The sequence below is a fragment of the Pseudophryne corroboree genome, chromosome 4, assembly GCF_028390025.1.
Source record: "Pseudophryne corroboree isolate aPseCor3 chromosome 4, aPseCor3.hap2, whole genome shotgun sequence".
Lineage (NCBI taxonomy): Eukaryota > Metazoa > Chordata > Amphibia > Anura > Myobatrachidae > Pseudophryne > Pseudophryne corroboree.
The window spans coordinates 779,792,430-779,805,631 of record NC_086447.1 but is presented as its reverse complement, the minus strand read 5'-3'; the positions used below and the strand labels follow the sequence as shown (position 1 = coordinate 779,805,631).

The 13,202-nt window shown below is 52.2% G+C and overlaps 1 protein-coding gene across 1 annotated transcript in view; it reads left to right on the top strand.

Annotated features, from left to right (window-relative positions):
• The first annotated feature begins 375 nt into the window (after window positions 1-375).
• LOC134910367 (uncharacterized) overlaps window positions 376-13,202 on the top strand; it is a 28,569-nt gene continuing 15,742 nt past the window's right edge. The window contains exon 1 of the mRNA XM_063918307.1: window positions 376-397. The gene's annotated coding sequence lies outside the window, so the exon portion shown is untranslated. The remainder of the gene's footprint in view (window positions 398-13,202) is intronic.

The window sequence follows — 13,202 nt, the reverse complement described above, 5'->3', positions numbered from 1 at the left end:
GAGCCCCTGTGTGTGTTCAGCCAATCAGCGCCGCTATGCTCTCCTCCCACTTGCACAGGGACACAGGGAGGTCTCCCTGACAAGGAGCCGTAGCCGCCATTTTCCCTGAGTCTCGATCCTGCGGGCTGTTAGAGGCGGCTCGGGCTGATCTTTCGCACGGTTCTGGGGGAGCGGCGTCCTCGTTACTGTACAGAGAGGTGGGTGAGTTCCCGTGCACCTGTGGCTGGGAAGCGAGTGTTGTAGGGTGGCGGCGGCGCGGTCACAGCGGTATGAATGGGGATGGGCATCCTACATGAAGCCCTGCCTGTGCCATCTCTCCTGTAACACTGTAGCTCCTCCATGGGGCTCATTATATAACGTTATTATCCGGGTCTGCGAATACCGGTATCCCTTCTAGGTAAGTGGGTATGCTGGGACTTACAGTTCCACAGCAGCTGCAGATGCCTTAGGCTGGCCCATCTACCCTACAACACTGATGTATAGTGGCTGCATCCTCCCTCAGGAGGCTCAGCTCCTATTACACCTGCATTGCTCTGCCTTCTCATTTTCACTATTTCTTATATTACAGGTAAATGTATGGGCTGTTCGTGTCTTGTGTGTAGTTGTCCCCACACTGGGGGGGATGTATTAAGCCTGGAGAAGGGATAAAGCAGTGGAAGGTGGTAACACACCAGCCAGTCATCATGGATCTGAAAAATGACAGGAGGTGACTGGCTGGTGTGTTATCACCTTGCACTTATCACTGCTTTATCCCTTCTCCAGGCTTTATACATCTCCTCCCCCCTCCCCAGTGTGTTCTATCTGAGGAGAGAGAAACCTTCATCCTGCTATATGCATATTTTATCTTTCCAAATGTTAGCGTTTGCTGCCACATTAACCATCATACTAAAGTGTTACCAGATATCCCCTGTCTCAGCTCCCACTGCTAGGCAGCATTGTCTGCAGGATTGCTTCCATTGCCTGCTGTGCTCTGTACGCCCACCTAATAACAAGCGGATTATTGGGATACATCGCCAAGCCCAGGTTGCATTTGCATTGAGTTTACCATGTATTGCAGCTGTTCTATTCCTCAGGCAGAGGCTTATCTGCTCCGGTATTTCCTGACTGCGTTACGAGCATGCACAATAGAGCCATTGATCTATAACGAATATTGCCATATAATTGTTGTCCAGGTTAGAAATAAAATACAGCTGCACATGTAATATAACACGCTCCCTCCTTGTAGCAGAATGGCAATGCTCCGGTGTCTGGGACTTCCATCATTACTAGTATTTGCTGGGCAGTTGTTTTATATATGGGTACGTTAACAGGGAAAGGGATACTACTGCACTAGCATATTATAGAAAAGTTCCAAATTAGAACAAAAGAAACCCCTAGTTATATTCTGTATCAGATATTTGAATTATATAGGGGGTGCTGCCACTGAATATATTGTTGATAATATATAGTTATGCACAAAAAGAAACAGAGAAGGACTTGACTTGAAGTGGCGCACTTAAACATTAAATTGATACATAAAATATAACTTTCTCTGACGTCCTAGTGGATGCTGGGAACTCCGTAAGGACCATGGGGAATAGCGGGCTCCGAAGGAGGCTGGGCACTCTAGAAAGATCTTAGACTACCTGGTGTGCACCGGCTCCTCCCACTATGACCCTCCTCCAAGCCTCAGTTAGATTTCGTGCCCGGCCGAGGTTGGATGCACACTAGGGGCTCTCCTGAGCTCTTAGAAAGTTATAGTCTTAGATTTTTTTATTTTCAGTGAGACCTGCTGGCAACAGGCTCACTGCAGCGAGGGACTAAGGGGAGAAGAAGCGAACTCGCCTGCTTGCAGCCGGATTGGGCTTCTTAGGCTACTGGACACCATTAGCTCCAGAGGGATCGACAGCAGGCCCAGCCTTGATGTTCGGTCCCGGAGCCGCGCCGCCGTCCCCCTTACAGAGCCAGAAGCAAGAAGATGGTCCGGAAAATCGGCGGCATGAAGACTCTGTCTTCACCAAGGTAGCGCACAGCACTGCAGCTGTGCGCCATTGCTCCTCTCACACACTTCACACTCCGGTCACTGAGGGTGCAGGGCGCTGGAGGGGGCGCCCTGAGGCAGCAATAAAAACACCTTGGCTGGCTAAAATACCTCAATATATAACCCCAGGGGCTATATATGAGGTAAATACCCCTGCCAGAATTCCATAAAAAACGGGAGAATAGGCCGCAAAAAAGGGGCGGAGCCTATCTCCTCAGCACACTGGCGCCATTTTCCCTCACAGCTCCGCTGGAAGGAAGCTCCCTAGCTCTCCCCTGCAGTCTACAAAGGGTTAATAAAGAGAGGGGGGGCACTAAATTTAGGCGCAGTATACATTATATATAAAAACAGCAGCTATAGGGGACATAACTCAGTTAGTCCCTGCATTATATAGCGCTCTGGTGTGTGCTGGCATACTCTCACTCTGTCCCCCCAAAGGGCTTTTGTGGGTCCTGTCCTCGTTTAGAGCATTCCCTGTGTGTCTGCGGTGTGTCGGTACGGCTGTGTCTACATGTTGAATGAGGAGGCTAATATGGTGACGGAACAGAGGCCCGATATATGTGATGTCGCCCCCTGTGGGGCCGACACCAGAGTGGATGGATAGGTGAAAGGTATTAACCGACAGTGTCAACTCCTTACATAAAAGGGTGGATGACGTAACAGCTGTGGGACAGCCGGCTTCGCAGCCCGCGCCTGCCCAGGCGTCTCAAAGGCCATCAGGGGCTCAAAAACGCCCGCTCTCTCAGATGGCAGACACCGATGTCGACACGGAGTCTGACTCCAGTGTCGACAAGGTGGAGACATATACACATTCCACTAGGAACATCCGTGACTTGATCCCGGCAATAAAAAATGTGTTATACATTTCTGACTTTAACCCAAGCACCTCTAAAAATGGGTTTTAGGTTTGGGGAGAAAAAACAGGCAGTGTTTTGTTCCCCCATCAGATGAATAAATGAAGTGTGTGAAAAGCGTGGGTTCCCCCGTTAAGAAACTGGTAATTTATAAAAAGTTACTGATGGCGTACCCTTTCCCGCCAGGTGGATAAGTTACGCTGGGAGATATCCCCTAGGGTGGATAAGGCGCTCACACGTTTGTCAAAAAAGGTGGCACTGCCGTCTTAGGATACGGCCACTTTAATAGGTACCTGTTGATAAAAAACAGGAGGCTATCCTGAAGTCTGTATTTACACACTCAGGTACTAGACTGAGACCTGCAGATAGTGCTGCTGCAGCGTGGTCGGTGACCCTGTCAAACAGGGATACTAGTTGGCAAACATAAAAACATATTAAAGACGTCGTCTTATATATGGGGGATGCACAGAGGGATATTTTGCCGGCTGGCATCCAAAATAAATGTAATGTCCATTCTGTCAGGAGGGTATTAGAGACCTGTCACTGGACAGGTGATGCTGACTTAAAAAGCGCATAGAGAGCCTTATAAGGGTGAGGAATTATTTGGGGATGGTCTCTGGGACCTCGTATCCACAGCAACTGCTGGGAAGAAATAATTTTACCTCAGGTTTCCTCACAGACAAAGGTACAGTCCTTTCGGCTTCAGAAAAGCAATCGGGTCAAATGGCGCTTCCTTTCTGTACAGAGACAAGGGTAGAGGGAAAAAGCTGCACCAGTCAGCCTGTTCCCAGAATCAAGATTCTTCCCCCGCCTCCTGTGAGTCCACACCATGACGCGGGTGCTCCACAGGTGTAGCCAGGTACGGTGGGGGGCCGTCTCAAAAATTTCAGCAATTAGTGGGCTCGCTCACAGGTGGATCCCTGTTTCTTTCAAGTAGTATTTCAGGGGTACAAGCTGGAATTCGAGATGTCTCCCCCCAGCCGTTTCCTAAAATATGCCTTGCTGACAACTCCCTCAGGCAGGGAGGCTGTGCTAGAGGCAATTAATAAGCGGTATTCCCAGCAGGTAATACTCAAGGTGCCCCTACTTCAACAAGGACGGGGTTACTATTCCACACGGGTTGGGGTACCGAAACCGCATGGTTCGGTGTGACCCATTTTATATTTAAAATCCTTGAACACATACATAAAAAAATTCAAGTTCAAGATGGAATCGCTCAGGGCGGTTATTGCAAGCCTGGACGAGGGGGATTACATGGTATCCTGGGACATCAAGGATGCTTACCTGCATGTCCCCATTTACCATCCTCGCCAGGAGTACCTCAGATTTGTGGTACAGGATTACCATTACCAAGTCCAGACACTGCCGTTTGGACTGTACATGGCACCGAGGGTGTTTTATCAAGGTAATGGCCGAAATGTTGATACTCCTTCGAAAAAAGGGAGTTGTAATTATCCTGTACTTGGACAATCTCGTTATAAGGGCGAGGTCCAAGGAGCAGTTGGTAGTCGGGGTAGCACTATTTTGGAAAGTGCTACAACAGCATGGTTGGATTCTAAACAGTCCAAAGTCACAGCTGGTTCCTATGACACGTCTACTGTTCCTGGGGATGGTTCTGGACATAAACCATAAATAGTGTTTCTCCCGGAGGAGAAAGCCAAGGAGTTGTCATCTCTAGTCAGAGACCTCCTGAAGCCAAAATAGGTAGCGGTGCATCATTGCACGCGAGTCCTGGGAAAAATGGTAGCTTCCTACGAAGCAATCCCATTAGGCAGGTTCCATACAAGAACTTTTCAGAGGGACCTGTTGGACAAGTGGTCCGGATCGCATCTTCCGATGCATAGGCTGATAACCCTGTCTCCAAGGACCAGGGTATCTCTACTGTGGTGGCTGCAGAGTGCCCATCTTCAAGAGGGCCGCAGGTTCGGCATACAGGACTAGGTCCTAGTGACCATGGATTCCAGCCTTTGAGGCTGGGAGGCAGTCACACAGGGAAGAAATTTCCAGGGACTTTGGTCAAGTCGGGTTATTTCCCTACACATAAATATTCTGGACCTGAGGGCCATTTACAATGCCCTGAGGCCGGCAAGGCCTCTGCTTCAAAACCAGCCGGTACTGATCCAATCAGACAACATCACGGCAGTCGCCCATGTAAACCAACAGGGCGGCACAAGAAGCAGGATGGTGATGGCAGAAGCCACAAGGATTCTCCGATAGGCGGAAAATCATGTGTTAGCACTGTCAGCAGTGTTCATTCCCGGAGTGGACAACTGGGAAGCAGATCTTCTCAACAGACACGACCTCCACCCGGGAGAATGGGCACTTCCTCCAGAAGTCTTCCAATAGGATTGTACACCATTGGGAAAGGCCACAGGTGGACATGATGGCGTCCCGCCTCAACAAAAAGCTATAAAAGATATTGCACCGGGTCAAGGGACCCTCAGGCGATAGCTATGGACGCTCTGGTAACACCGTGGGTGTACCAGTCGGTTTATGTGTTCTCCCCTCTGCCTCTCATACCAAAGGTACTGAGAATAATAAGAAGGCGAGGAGTAAGAACGATACTCGTGGATGGCCAAGAAGAGCTTGGTACCCAGAACTTCAAGAATTTATATCAGAGGACCCATGGCCTCTGCCACTCAGACAGGACCTGCGGCAGCAGGGGCCCTGTCTGTTCCAAGACTTACCGCGGCTGCGTTTGACGGCATGGCGGTTGAACGCCGGATCCTGAAGGAAAAGGGCATTCCGGAGGAAGTCATTCCTATGCTTACTAAAGCCAGGAAAGAGGTTACAGCAACTCATTATCACCGCATATGGCGAAAATATGTTGCATGGTGTGAGGCCGAAAGGGCCCCAACAGAGGAATTTCAACTAGGTCGATTTCTGCATTTCCTGCAAGCAGGAGTGACTATGGGCCTTAAATTGGGTTCCATTAAGGTACAGATCTCGGCTCTGTCGATTTTCTTTCAAAAAGAACTAGCTTCAGTACCTGAAGTTCAGACATTTATAAAAGGAGTGCTGCAGAGTCAGCCCCCGTTTGTGCCTCCTGTGGCACCTTGGGATGTCAACGTGGTGTTGAGTTTCTTAAAATCACATTGGTTTGAACCACTAAAAACCGTGTATCTGAAATATCTCACGTGGAAGGTGGTTATGTTATTGGCCTTGGCTTCTGCCAGGCGAGTATCAAAGTTGGCGGCTTTGTCTTGTAAAAGCCCTTATTTGATTTTCCATATGGATAGGGCAGAATTGAGGACTCGTCCCCAGTTTCTCCCAAAGGTGGTGTCAGCGTTTCACCTGAACCAGCCTATTGTGGTGCCTGCGGCTACTAGGGACTTGGAGGACTCCAAGTTGCTAGACGTTGTCAGGGCACTGAAAATATATGTTTCCAGAACGGCTAGAGTCAGAAAATCTGACTGGCTGTTTATCCTATATGCACCTAACAAGCTGGGTGCTCCTGCTTCTAAGCAGACTATTGCTCGTTGGATTTGTAGTACAATTCAGCTTGCATATACTGTGGCAGGCCTGCCACAGCCAAAATCTGTCAATGCCCATTCCACAAGGAAGGTGGGCTCATCTTGGGCGGCTGCCCGAGGGGTCTCGGCTTTACAACTTTGCCGAGCAGCTACTTGGTCAGGGGCAAACACGTTTGCAAAATTCTACAAATTTGATACCCTGGCTGAGGAGGACCTGGAGTTCTCTCATTCGGTGCTGCAGAGTCATCCGCACTCTCCCGCCCGTTTGGGAGCTTTGGTATAATCCCCATGGTCCTTACGGAGTTCCCAGCATCCACTAGGACGTCAGAGAAAATAAGAATTTACTCACCGGTAATTCTATTTCTCGTAGTCCGTAGTGGATGCTGGGCGCCCATCCCAAGTGCGGTTTATCTGCAATACTTGTACATAGTTATTGTTAACTAAATCGGGTTATTGTTGAGCCATCTGTTGAGAGGCTCTATTGTTTCATACTGTTAACTGTGTTTCATATCACGAGTTGTACGGTGTGATTGGTGTGGCTGGTATGAGTCTTACCCGGGATTCAAAATCCTTCCTTATTGTGTACGCTCGTCCGGGCACAGTACCTAACTGAGGCTTGGAGGAGGGTCATAGTGGGAGGAGCCAGTGCACACCAGGTAGTCTAAGATCTTTCTAGAGTGCCCAGCCTCCTTCGGAGCCCGCTATTCCCCATGGTCCTTACGGAGTTCCCAGCATCCACTACGGACTACGAGAAATAGAATTACCGGTGAGTAAATTCTTATTTTTATTAGAGTATATTTGTTAAAAAGACCTGTAGCTGTGAAATATTAAAACCAAAAACATATAAATTGACAAAACAAAGTGTGATATGTGTGAATAAAAACACACACTGTGCTAACTGTGTAGTGCTACACATATATAATATATTATAGGTACTATGACCCTTGAATCAAATGATATGTGTCGTTAGGCTGAGTGCCCAATGGCGCTCAGCCTAACAACACATATAATTTGATTCAAGGGTCATAGTACCTATAATATTATATATGTGTAGCACTACACAGTTAGCACAGTGTGTGTTTTTATTCACACATATCACACTTTGTTTTGTCAATTTATGTTTTTGGTTTTAATATTTCACAGCTACAGGTCTTTTTAACAAATATACTCTAATAAAAGTTATATTTTATGTATCAATTTAATGTTTAAGTGCGCCACTTAAAGTCCAATCCTTCTCTGTTTCTTTTTGTGTTTTATATATGGGGTTTTGTTTTTTAGATCTGTGCTAAAATATTGGTTAAAAGGATTACAAGTGAGCTATCCCCACCCCGAATTGCTGCCTCTGTGGATCCTTGAGATTGTTGTACTAAATGGATCCCCACAGCCACCTGTTATGTTTGGTGGTCTGGATGGGAGAGATGTCTAGAGCTGCCCCGGATGGCGGTCATTAGGTCGGCATACATTAGGTCAGTGATTTTCAACCTTTTTAAACTCGTGGAACACTAAACAAGATTTCAAAATTGCCAAGGCACACAATCGGTTGTTTTAATCAAATATAATACATATAATAATAAATATCGTCATATATTTAATATATGTTGATATTTGTTATTATTTCTCTTAAAATTAATAGAAATAAATAGGTTTTACTTACATAAGAATATCAGCGGGAGTGGCAAGAAGAGCCTCGGACACACGCTGGAGTGGCAAGAAGAGCCTCGGACACACGCTGGAGTGGCAAGAAGAGCCCCGGACACACGCTGGAGTGGCAAGAAGAGCCCCGGTCACACGCTGGAGTGGCAAGAAGAGCCCCGGTCACACGCTGGAGTGGCAAGAAGAGCCCCGGTCACACGCTGGAGTGGCAAGAAGAGCCCCGGTCACACGCTGGAGTGGCAAGAAGAGCCCCGGTCACACGCTGGAGTGGCAAGAAGAGCCCCGGTCACACGCTGGAGTGGCAAGAAGAGCCCCGGTCACACGCTGGAGTGGCAAGAAGAGCCCCGGTCACACGCTGGAGTGGCAAGAAGAGCCCCGGTCACACGCTGGAGTGGCAAGAAGAGCCCCGGTCACACGCTGGAGTGGCAAGAAGAGCCCCGGTCACACGCTGGAGTGGCAAGAAGAGCCCCGGTCACACGCTGGAGTGGCAAGAAGAGCCCCGGTCACACGCTGGAGTGGCAAGAAGAGCCCCGGTCACACGCTGGAGTGGCAAGAAGAGCCCCGGTCACACGCTGGAGTGGCAAGAGGAGCCCCGGTCACACGCTGGAGTGGCAAGAGGAGCCCCGGTCACACGCTGGAGTGGCAAGAGGAGCCCCGGTCACACGCTGGAGTGGCAAGAGGAGCCCCGGTCACACGCTGGAGTGGCAAGAGGAGCCCCGGTCACACGCTGGAGTGGCAAGAGGAGCCCCGGTCACACGCTGGAGTGGCAAGAGGAGCCCCGGTCACACGCTGGAGTGGCAAGAGGAGCCCCGGTCACACGCTGGAGTGGCAAGAGGAGCCCCGGTCACACGCTGGAGTGGCAAGAGGAGCCCCGGTCACACGCTGGAGTGGCAAGAGGAGCCCCGGTCACACGCTGGAGTGGCAAGAGGAGCCCCGGTCACACGCTGGAGTGGCAAGAGGAGCCCCGGTCACACGCTGGAGTGGCAAGAGGAGCCCCGGTCACACGCTGGAGTGGCAAGAGGAGCCCCGGTCACACGCTGGAGTGGCAAGAGGAGCCCCGGTCACACGCTGGAGTGGCAAGAGGAGCCCCGGTCACACGCTGGAGTGGCAAGAGGAGCCCCGGTCACACGCTGGAGTGGCAAGAGGAGCCCCGGTCACACGCTGGAGTGGCAAGAGGAGCCCCGGTCACACGCTGGAGTGGCAAGAGGAGCCCCGGTCACACGCTGGAGTGGCAAGAGGAGCCCCGGTCACACGCTGGAGTGGCAAGAGGAGCCCCGGTCACACGCTGGAGTGGCAAGAGGAGCCCCGGTCACACGCTGGAGTGGCAAGAGGAGCCCCGGTCACACGCTGGAGTGGCAAGAGGAGCCCCGGTCACACGCTGGAGTGGCAAGAGGAGCCCCGGTCACACGCTGGAGTGGCAAGAGGAGCCCCGGTCACACGCTGGAGTGGCAAGAGGAGCCCCGGTCACACGCTGGAGTGGCAAGAGGAGCCCCGGTCACACGCTGGAGTGGCAAGAGGAGCCCCGGTCACACGCTGGAGTGGCAAGAGGAGCCCCGGTCACACGCTGGAGTGGCAAGAGGAGCCCCGGTCACACGCTGGAGTGGCAAGAGGAGCCCCGGTCACACGCTGGAGTGGCAAGAGGAGCCCCGGTCACACGCTGGAGTGGCAAGAGGAGCCCCGGTCACACGCTGGAGTGGCAAGAGGAGCCCCGGTCACACGCTGGAGTGGCAAGAGGAGCCCCGGTCACACGCTGGAGTGGCAAGAGGAGCCCCGGTCACACGCTGGAGTGGCAAGAGGAGCCCCGGTCACACGCTGGAGTGGCAAGAGGAGCCCCGGTCACACGCTGGAGTGGCAAGAGGAGCCCCGGTCACACGCTGGAGTGGCAAGAGGAGCCCCGGTCACACGCTGGAGTGGCAAGAGGAGCCCCGGTCACACGCTGGAGTGGCAAGAGGAGCCCCGGTCACACGCTGGAGTGGCAAGAGGAGCCCCGGTCACACGCTGGAGTGGCAAGAGGAGCCCCGGTCACACGCTGGAGTGGCAAGAGGAGCCCCGGTCACATCGCTGGAGTGGCAAGAGGAGCCCCGGTCACCACGCTGGAGTGGCAAGAGGAGCCCCGGTCACAACGCTGGAGTGGCAAGAAGGAGCCCCGGTCACACGCTGGAGTGGCAAGAGGAGCCCCGGTCACACGGCTGGAGTGGCAAGAGGGAGCCCCGGTCACACGCTGGAGTGGCAAGAGGAGCCCCGGTCACACGCTGGAGTGGCAAGAGGAGCCGGTCACACGCTGGATTGGCAAGAGGAGCCCCGGTCACACGCTGGAGTGGCAAGAGGAGCCCCGGTCACACGCTGGAGTGGCAAGAGGAGCCCCGGTCACTACGCTGGAGTGGCAAGAGGAGCCCCGGTCACACGCTGGAGTGGCAAGAGGAGCCCCGGTCACACGCTGGAGTGGCAAGAGGAGCCCCGGTCACACGCTGGAGTGGCAAGAGGAGCCCCCGGTCACACGCTGGAGTGGCAAGAAGAGCCTTATATAAAACACATTGGCCCCCACTGTAATAAAACACATTGGCCCCCACTGTAATAAAACACATTGGCCCCCACTGTAATAAAACACATTGGCCCCCACTGTAATAAAACACATTGGCCCCCACTGTAATAAAACAAATGCTGTCACCCCCCAGTAATTCCACACACCTGCCCCCAGCGTAATTATACACACATGCACCTCATAGTAATGTCACACACATGACCCTCATTATATTTCCACACACCTGCCCCCCCATATTAATGCAACACACCTGCCCCCCAGTAATGCCACACACCCGCCACCCCCCCCAAGTAATGCCCCATACATGCCCTCATATTTCCACACATCAGCTCCCCGATTTAGTAATTCCACACACATGCCCCAAATAGTAATTCCACACACCAGCTTCCCCCCTTACCAGCTCCCCCCCCCCTTAGTAATTCCACACACCAGCTCCCCTTAACCAGCTCCCCCCTTAGTAATTTCCACACACCAGCTTCCCCCTTACCAGCTCCCCCCCCTTAGTAATTCCACACACCAGCTTCCCCCTTACCAGCTCTCCCCCCCCCCCCCCCCCCCCCCCCCCCCCCTTAGTAATTCCACACACCAGTTCCCCCTTACCAGCTCCCCCCCCCCCTTAGTAATTACACACACCAGTTCCCCCTTATAATATATAGCGGTGAGGAGTGCCTGACACTCACCTCGGATCAGCAAGCAGAGCAGCGTGTGAGTGGGCGGGCGCAGAGACAGCCGTACGTGACCTATGGTGAGTCATAGGTCACGGTCCGGCTGACTCTGCGGAATGGATATGAACAGGATGCTGCAGGTCTGTGAGGCAGGCGGGGCGGCGGCGGGCGGAGATCTGACAGTGAGAGCGGGTCCGTGCAGCGGGGGCGGGTGGCGCCAGTGACAGCTCTTAATGGCGGCAGTGAGCGGGTCCGTGCGGCGGGCGGGTGACAGCTCTTACTGGCGGCAGGGATCGGGTCCGTGCGGCGGGCGGCGAGCAGCGGCACACTCAGCAACTGGTCGCGGCACACTACTACGCGGCACACCAGTTGAAAAAAGGCTGCATTAGGTTGACCACGTTTGGTCAACATGGTCATTAGGTCGACATGGTCATTAGGTCGACATACTTAACGATCCACGTGGACTACAATTGGGAATGGTAATCTGTGCCGAGCGCGGCACTGTGTCCCCGAAGCATGGCGAGCGGTCATGGTGCACTAATTGGGGTTCCCCGTCACTTTTAGAATAAAACGACACCAAAAAAAGTTTAAAAAAAACCTCATGTCAACCTTTTTCCATGTCGACCTAATGAACCCACACCCAGCTGCCCCTCTTCATTTGAATTGTTCACATTTAGCCTGGAATGATTTTAGTTGCCTGCTGCTTGGGGTCGGTTAGCTCCTCGTGTGAGTAGTGGCTATATGTCAGTGGTTCTCGGACACTTGCAGGGGTGTACTGGGTTGTTGGTCCAGGACCAATTCAAACTATTGATGGTCTTTGTAGTAAGCAAGGCAGCATTGACAGAAGGGTTTATACAAAAGTGTACCAGTACCATTCTTTGATGGGGAAAACAAGTGTCACTAGTATTCGGACTTGGCCAAAACGAGCAAAACGGTAGAGGTAGCAAGATAAGGAGGTTGCTCCTCCAGCCAGTAGCTTGTTCTCATGCACAGCCGCTTCACTGATCTTATTCTGTATGGACACGTGAGCAGTGGCAAGATGATCAGCAGGGACCACCGATATATGTGAGTTTCTCTATCGTCCTAGTGGATGCTGGGGGTTCCTGAAAGGACCATGGGGAATAGCGGCTCCGCAGGAGACAGGGCACAAAAAGTAAAGCTTTTCCGATCAGGTGGTGTGCACTGGCTCCTCCCCCTATGACCCTCCTCCAGACCCCAGTTAGATTTTTGTGCCCGGCCGAGAAGGGTGCAATCTAGGTGGCTCTCCTAAAGAGCTGCTTAGAGAAAGTTTAGCTAGGTTTTTTATGTTACAGTGATTCCTGCTGGCAACAGGATCACTGCAGCGAGGGACTGAGGGGAGAAGGAGTCAACTCACCTGCGTGCAGGATGGATTGGCTTCTTGGCTACTGGACATCAAGCTCCAGAGGGACGATCACAGGTACAGCCTGGATGGTCACCGGAGCCGCGCCGCCGGCCCCCCTTGCAGATGCTGAAGACAGAAGAGGTCCAGAATCGGGCGGCTGAAGACTCCTGCAGTCTTCTAAAGGTAGCGCACAGCACTGCAGCTGTGCGCCATTTTCCTCTCAGCACACTTCACACGGCAGTCACTGAGGGTGCAGGGCGCTGGGAGGGGGGCGCCCTGGGAGGCAAATGAGTACCTATAAAGGCTAAAAATACCTCACATATAGCCCTAGAGGCTATATGGAGATATTTAACCCCTGCCTGATTTCTCAAAATAGCGGGAGACGAGCCCGCCGGAAAAGGGGCGGGGGCCTATCTCCTCAGCACACGGCGCCATTTCCTCTCACAGCTCCGCTGGTCAGGACGGCTCCCAGGTCTCTCCCTTGCACTGCACTACAGAAACAGGGTAAAACAGAGAGGGGGGGCAAATTTATGGCGATATTTTTATATAACAAAGCAGCTATAGGGGAGCACTTATTATAAGGCTATCCCTGATATATATATATAGCGCTTTTGGTGTGTGCTGGCAAACTC